The sequence below is a fragment of the Erithacus rubecula genome, assembly GCF_903797595.1.
Source record: "Erithacus rubecula genome assembly, chromosome: 5".
Classification (NCBI taxonomy): domain Eukaryota; kingdom Metazoa; phylum Chordata; class Aves; order Passeriformes; family Muscicapidae; genus Erithacus; species Erithacus rubecula.
The window spans coordinates 58,957,612-58,966,054 of NC_136687.1; the positions used below are offsets into that span (position 1 = coordinate 58,957,612).

The 8,443-nt window shown below is 42.3% G+C and overlaps 1 long non-coding RNA gene across 1 annotated transcript; it reads left to right on the plus strand.

The window, feature by feature from the left end:
- The first annotated feature begins 350 nt into the window (after positions 1-350).
- On the plus strand, positions 351-7,106 carry LOC306802404. The gene is made up of 3 exons (XR_013774354.1): positions 351-437; positions 2,075-2,156; positions 6,975-7,106. It is a non-coding gene; the product is annotated as an uncharacterized lncRNA (long non-coding RNA).
- The last annotated feature ends 1,337 nt before the right edge of the window (positions 7,107-8,443 follow it).

Sequence of the window (8,443 nt, forward strand, 5' to 3'; positions counted from 1 at the left end):
AAAATAATCATACAAGGATCACAAAACACACAATTGACCTCTGACAGACATTCAGTATAGAGAAATATATGGATTACCTTAATTTACTAAACACTTAAAAGGGATATAAATCATCAGGTTTCAGAGTTAAGTCAAATTTCAAATGAATAGAATGAAGAATAGCAACTTTCTCTACATAAAGCTATCATTTCTTCATTGTCCATAAAGTAATAACTTGGGATTTTTCTCCAGTGCTAACTTCTTTCAGGAGCAGGCTGCTGAGGCTGATTCTGGCTGGTGGGTCAAGTTATATTTTTGCAGTGCAAGTGACCACAAGGTCAAGTAGATATGGAGTGATTTCCCCTTCAGGGACCAGAACACCTTTTAGGAAATCTCTGGATCCCTGCTGCCCTCCTAAGATGCCCTAGTTCAGCTGCTGGAAAGAAAACACATCCCAGGTTGCCATTAGCAGAGAGAGCAGTTGGGAAGCACATGCAGAAGAAAATAGGATCCCACAGGCCTTTTTATGCTTTATTGTTCTTTGTGCAGGATTCCCATCAAAGGCAGTTTTGCTTTTAAGAAGATTTCTTGTTTCAATTCAGTCATCTTTGTGAGAATGCTAATAACCTTTCCATAGCAAGAAAATGGGATTTTTTTAAAGTTCTGGTGAACAATCCATTTTTTTCCCAGTTTCATTCCAGCAAAGTCTTCTGAAGTCCCCAAGTGCACAAAAAAGATAGATTGCAGTAAACTTTCTAAGAGCAGATTCTCATTTGAGCAGAGTCACAAGCAATACATTTTTATCCCTGTACAGCAGCAAAAGGCTCTGATGTGGTAATTTTCACCTCCTTTACTTCCTTTTCTCCTCCTTCCTTTGTATTCACCTCGATGTATTTACATCTAGAGACACATGGCTGCATTCATAACCCAGAGCTGGAAAGCCCTGTGCTACACCCACCAGAGAAAACACAAAAAAAGACAAAAAAAAACCTCCCCAAAACAACAAAAAAAGCCCTGAAGTTTATATATGCAATTTTAACAAAAAAGAAGGTATTGAAAATTTTGATATTCATCCTGATCAAAACAGGATGATCATGATCATGAACAGATTCATCATGATTAAAACAGAAATGACCTAATTGCTATGTAGGCATTGTGATCAGAACAGGGAACTCTGTAATTCAATCACAGCTACTGTGCAGAAAATTTCACTACAAGTAAGAATGGAAATATTGAAGAATGTGGTTTTCTAATACCTCCTGTAATATAGAAGCAGCTCTGGAATGCACATCCAAGACTGCATAATCTGGGAATTAACTACAGAGACAATGGCAGTAAAGATTCTTTAATTCAAAAAGCTGAGTGCTCAAATGCCACAAACCCCACTAAGAAAGTGCTACAAAAGATGATATGAACCAACTGCCAGCCACGTAATTATTCTCCCAGCAGGCTCATCAGACAATTCCCAGCATGCCCTCCTGCTCTTCTGGGAATGTTTTGACTAAATCTAACAAAATGATGGCTGCAGTCACCTCCTTTTACAGTCACTTGGGATACAAATTGGCTGCAGTGTCAAGTCCTTGAAGGAACTGATGGTTCTCACCAGCAGTATTTGACTGTCAGATGCAAAACACTTGGCACACAAACAGGCATGTTGAAAGCCACTGGAAAAAACATCTTTTTTTTTCCTAGACTGAGAAATCCTCAGGGAGGAAGCATGCTGAAATATGCACTTTGGATATGTTTCTTTTTAAGAGAAGAGAGGAGTTTTTCCTATCACTTTAGGTTATTTTAGCAAAAAGTACAACTTGTTTTGGAAACTTCACAAGCAAACCATTCTGTTAACTCTTCATCAGCACAGGTACTGTCAGTGCCCTCATTAGGAAAAGCAACTTGAGCAAAACTAATTTCAGAAGCTGTTTCATAGTGTTTCTCCATTCATTATGTCTTTCATTTCTAGTTATAAGTATTTGTTTAAAGAATTTATTTCCAAAAATTGAACTAGATCTCACAGCTTAATATGTTATGAGCCTGTCCATCTTGGGAGGTTCTGCTGATGTTGGACAGGCACCAAAATGCATTTCTCCCTCTACAGATGTGGAGCTGAAGCAGTACCTGGAGCATAAGTCAAAATGGCCCTGTTGAAATCAGCTTCCTCTGGGAATAAAACCTCCCATGTGAGTACTGCTGTGTGTGCTGACACGATTTTGGGGGGGAGAAAAGTTATGACTCTCGTGGTGTTTCTGGTTGCTTCACAAATTCCTGTCCTTTAAGGTGAGAAGTGGCCATCAGCCTCTCTCTCACATGGGTCACAGTATCTCTTCACCAGTGCAGCAAGGCGTGTAACTTGTGAGTTAGGAATAAGGACAAAATAAATCAGCCAGAATAAAAGCCCTGAGGTGTTCCTGCTGCTGCATCCTCAGAGGACAGTAGGAGTTTTTTGAATGCCCATCTGCAATGAGCTCACTCCTCTTCCAGCTCAGGCTTGGCTGCCCTGTTTTAGGTAGTCCTAGGAAGGTAGAGAGCACTGCTCCTAGAAATTTTTGCTTTGTGAAAAGGTTACAATGTCGAAAATGTCTTTAAAACCTCTTTATATATCTGAATCCTCATAAAGCAGAGCATTTTAATTTTCTTCTGTATTTTTTTACTTAACTCTACATGGTTTACAAGCTTAGGAGAGCTAAAAGATTTTTTCTGCCTTTGGAGAAAGCTGTCCTCACTGGTGACAATTCAAAATGTTCAACTTATTCAAAACTTGTTATTTTCATGTCTAAGTGGATAGATCAGTTTCAGTGTGTGAGTGAGAAAGTCTGCTCTCATCCATCATTGAGTTTATCAAAGTGCATATTCTTAGACTAGGCTCCTCTTTTTTTTTTTTTTTTTAAGTTATATTCCCACAAACTTCACCACTTCAAGTTCCAGAATCAAAACTGTTGAAACAATTTGTCATGGGTTTTACAGTCTTTAAGGGTATTATGTTGGATAACCACAGAATCACAAAATTACAGAATATTCTCAGGAACCCACAAGGATCTTCAAATTGAACTCTTCAGTGAATGGCCACACAGGGATTACGATGGATGATTTTCTCCAGATTTCAATGTAAATAAAGTTAACATCATAATCCAGGATATTCTTCCTTTACAATACCTCAAGAATTGCAAATAGAAATATGATCCCCAGTCTTTGTGAAGCTAAACTTCACAAAGTGAGATAGCTGGTAATATCCTACATCTTCTAGAAAGATTCTCCTTCAGCCCTCAGGAAATCTCTTTCTCCTTTGTCTGGCCTGTTCCAGCACTTTCTCCTGGTCACATTTCCTGTGTAAAGGCTGCTCCTGTTGCCTCTCATTCTGGATCTCACAGAGCCAGCCCTGAAAACAAATTAACTTGAACATATGGCTGCAACAGGTCCTGCAGGACTTGCCTGGAGGTCATGGTCTGAGCTACCACAACTGTCCAAGGGTTTTTGCTGTCCCCAAAGAAGGGCATTTTGCTATTCCTGCTGGATTCAGTGCAGCTGGGGTTTGGCAGCTGCTCAGTCCCCAGAAGCTTGTGTCTGTAGATATGGGTTCATTCATCATGGTTCAGGCTGGACAATCTCTCCTGCTGGATGGAGCACAGGTTACATTGGTGATAAAGGGTGACAGAGGATGAGTCCCCACCACCTTCCTCTAACTTGCAGGGACCCAGCCCTGCTCCATCTCTGCTGTCTGCTGCTGAAGGCAGAGCCAATCCCTCCATCTTCCCAGTCTGGCAGTCATTCCCTCAGGTCCCAAAGGCACTGACCCACTGTTTTATCTGAAAACTTCTAGTTGAAGATGTGGTCTGAGAAAAAAGATCATTCCTTTCCTTAGGGGTATATATTTCCCTCTGCACATCTCATAGCAGCCTGATCTGTTTAAACATCAAAAGTACTTGTGTAAATATATACAACGAGGCTAAGTGATTAGAATAATCTAATGCAAATTTCAAAGATGCTGAGGAGATCTGAGAAATCAACACTGTCATAAGTTTCATTTCCACAGCATGAGTTGAAATAATATTAGTAAAATACAGTTTGTACTTCAAAGAAAAGCAGTGTTGAAATGCTAATAAGTGAGAGGATTGCTGGAAGGTGGGGAGGAGAACATGGCAGGTGCAGGGTAAGCTCTTTCTCCAGTTGTAGATGCCTTTTATTTGCTCATAAATGCCTTAGAAATGTAATAACCTCTCTGTGAGCAATGAGGCATTATTTTCCATTAACTTTTGCCATATACTTTTTTCATGCATCCTCATTTGTCTCCTGAGCCTGACTTCCACTCCACAGGCCAGGGGAATGGCCCTGGCCTCTCTTGGCAGCACCAGAGACAGCTACTACAAAGGCTGAAAATAAGAGCCATATAAACACACCCCAGGGAAGGGCAGCCTTCTCAAAGGCAGCACCCAGCCTCAGCCACCCTTCCCAAAGGCAAGGATGCCTCTTGGACCAAAGGGAACATAGCAGGAAAGCAGAACATTGTGATGACTCAGGCAAAAAAATGCAGTGGAGGCATAGCCCCTACAGTCTGATATCTGTGGTTCTTGTCCCCATCACACCCCAAAATGGCACTGTGTCAGTCCTGCTGAAGGGAGTCTGGGTGTGGGGGCATCGTGTCTCCCATCTGAGGGAATGTGAGAGAGCCTCATCTAAACATCCACTTCAAAGCCAGCAGCCAGCTCATAAAAAGCTCCTGGGCTCTGGAGCTGACAGAGCAAGAGCAGCCCCCTTCCTGTGACTGATTCCTGAGCTGAATCTTCCACTCCTTTCCCCCCTCTTTTCTGCTAAGTCCTAGTGCAGCTCCACTGCCCAAAGTGCTCATTTCCTCCATGAGCAGCACTTGCACTGAATGTGCAGTGGGCAGCTCCTCAGGGAGCTGATGGAGAGGTGGCACATCAGGACTAGGAATGTGTCTTATTTTCTCAATTCTGAGGACAGGCATTTTCATGAGGAAGAAAAAAAGGTACATTTTTAGATCAATAAGAGGTGAACAGTTCAGAAATAAAAGCCTTTCCTTCAGAAATGCAAATCATTTGGATTGCTGTAACATCTCCAGGGCTCTAATGATCTAAAGCACTGTCTTTCTTGCTGTCTGCAAAGCAGCCATAGCTTGACCTGTGAAGGACAATTTCATTTCAAGTGACCTAGGGAAGCAATAAAAATGAAAAGACAAAAGGAAAGAAATATCTGTTTGAACATTCATGGCACTGCTTTTATTTGCATCATAGAGATCATCGACCAGTCCTGTGTGATGTTTCCATTCCAAATTGCAATGTTCCACTGTAGCAAATGCACTGTTTAAGGTCAATCATAAAACAGCTACAAGTACAATTTAAGCTTTTGCAATTGCAGGCAAAACAAGAGAAAAGGTACTTTGTACTCCATCAGGAATTCTACTCACTCTGTACAGAGTGTTAATAAAATACAGCTGCAGCTTGAGCCAGTGGTAATCAAAAGTCATTACCATCAGAAGCTGCTCAGTGGCCTGTGTGACTTGTGTTTTGTTGGTCTTAGCTCAGTGCCCATTAGACAGACATCTACATTGCAGGCAGAGCCATCAGGCCATTGGCAAGCACCACTGTGACACATATTCTCACTGAAGTCCCCTTTCAGAAGCAGGACTGAACACTTTTGGACTCTTTTGGTCCCTACTGCCCAGCACCACTCATGCTTACAGCTCCTGTGGTCCCTGAGGGCAGGATGTGCATGTGCAGGGCTTTTGGGTAAGTAATAAAATGCAAATAGAGGCTCAAAAGAGAAAGCTGTGACTGATGTAAGAGCAGCAAGAAAAATCTGTGGGGCTGTCTGTCTTATGTGGAGAGAGGTGATACATCTTCCCCTTCTGAACATCCAGAACCAGTCCCACATGTGACTACAGCCAGAGGCATTGCAGCAACAAGAGATGCTGCGTGCCTGCAAAACATCTCTGAGGGTGCAACATGCAGCACAGACAACCAGGGCTTTGCTAACTAACTGATCCCTGATCATTTAGAAATAAAAATTGGTAAGCACATGACTCTTCTCTGCCCTGCAACATTTCCCTAACCTGCCTGTGCTTTTTCTCCTGTGGTATTACCACATTCAGAGCATAATCCTGAGGCAGGAGCTGCCTTACCACCTTTTCTGGTTTGTCCTGCTCTCTCTAAACCAGCACTTCATTTGGCATGGGAGAGACATCATTTTCCATCCCTGTGTTGCAGGATCATCCTTTCTGAGGCACACAGGGACATGCTGGCAGCAGAGCATGCTCTAGCCCAGCTTTCAAGCCTCACTGGACCCATATGCTTCCAATGGCCAGGGTGATTTTTCCCCTGGTTTCTGCAGGGCTATGACTTGTAGCTATCTCATCCATACAACCATGGCCATATGCTCTTGGGTGCCAGCAGGAGCAGGAAAGAAAAGATTCCAGTCCTCAGGGAACTGTGTCCATCATTATCCCAGCTGCCACCACAAAAGGACAGGGCTGGGGACTCTCCAGCTCTCCTGTTGAGACTCTACTCTTCTGTGACATGACATTTTGCATTCAGATTTGCCACACACCTCCCAGGCTGGAAATCATAATTTGAGCCTTTAAATCCCCAAGTCCTATTCCCAGTAATATGTTTCATGGAAAAATGTCTGGAAGGCATTTCTTGCTGTGAAAATACAGTAATAAATTTGGGGTTTAAGGCTGTTAGGATCTAGAAATATGTATTCATTCATTGGGATGCTTTAAAAAGAGTACAAAGCTAAGTAAGTAAAAATGAAGTAGGTCTGATTTATACAGTAATACAGTAAAAGGGCTGTGCAGGAAAAAAAAGCAAACAATCATTTTATGTATGTTTATGCACATTAACTTTCTAAGTGATTATACAGTCTCTAACATCTAGATTTTCATGGTGTTTTGTAATGCTTCAAAGGAATATAGCTGCCAATAGACAAGTATAAGTTTAATTTCCTTCATTTCAGTAACAGCAAATGCATATTTTTTCTTTCAGACACTGCCTCTTCTGTCAGCAGTACTTACATTTTTGTCTGCTTTACTGCTGATAAAATTCCACAGATGTCAACTATAGCAGACCTTCATGCTTGCTAAATTTGTGAACAAGAAGGGAATAAGGGCCACACTAAACAAACAAAAGTCAATCATCAAGGAATAAGGGGGGGGTTTAGCCTGCTCAAAGAAAAGGTAAGTAGAAGGGCTTTTATATAACTCTTCCTCCATGCTCAAAGGTAATGGTATGTGGATAGTGTTATTTTTTTGCCTTCTTTTTTCCTTGTGTGCTCTCAGAGGTAATTATATTGAAAAGGCTAAAGCCACTGACATTTTGGTGTTGTGAAAGAGTCAGAATGTAAGCTAGAAATTAATGGGAGTAGATCCCTAAGTATATGATCCATTAAGTTGTGTTGCAGCCCTGAGAAATGAAGCATAGGGTATTTTCTTAAAATCAATATCCCACAGGGGTGAAAGCAAGACTAGGGTGTCTCAATGCAACAGCTCAGTAAGCACCTATGTATAAGTACAAAATACCTCTGGTTTACTTAAAGGGTCTGCCCTGAAAAAGTACCAGTGCAGCTGAGGACCACCCAGGGCCACTAATCCCAGCCTGGATGTCTCCAGGTTTGTGCTCCCAATGTTCTGTACCTGCCAGTGGCAGCTCACTGGAGGGTAGGACTAGGACCTCAGGACCTCCCATGCCTGGCCTGAGGTGGATCTGAACTGATGTTTTCAGGGCTGGTCAGCTGCAGGAGGTTTTCTTTTCAAAAGGATGAAATAAAGAAAATTGCTCTCCAGGGCAGTTCTTTACATTGCATGCCTGAACATTAAATACAGAGAGAAGACAGGCATTGAAAGAGTGCCAGCTTCAAAAAGTTTTTGGCACTGACAGACGTGGCTGATCAATGGTGTTTTGTTGCTACAAGAGGAGCTTCAACTGAAGCTGTTTCCCCTTGGTCTGCTGCCAGGGACAGCAGCAGAGGTCCCTGAGGAGCTAAGGAAGGAAGGAAAAGGAGTCTGGAGGAATTCCTGTGTGGCAGTGACTACAGACCAAGAGAAACCTCTAAGCCATGTACATCTTTTATAGCCAAAAGCTTTGCAAACATTAAAAGCAGCCAGTATGTTCTGAAAAGAAAGTGAACTCAATCCTGAAATACTCTTTCCACTGTATTCTGTCTTCAGGTTCTGTGAATGGCAGGGGAAATGAAACACATCTGAAAACAGATGCTTCTCCATCCTTCCCTCTGCACTTGGTACTCTGGAATCTAAAAACCAGCAGAATTATGAAGCTGCAATTGCCCAGCACAAGGGCTCTCTCCTCACTGTTAGTTCAAGCAAAGACAGAATCACAGAATGGGTCAGGAAGGGACCACAGTGGGTCATCTGGTCCCACCTCCCTGCTCAAGCAGGGTCATCCCAGAGCACATGGCACAGGAATGTGTCTGAGTGGTTCTTGAATATCTCCAGTGA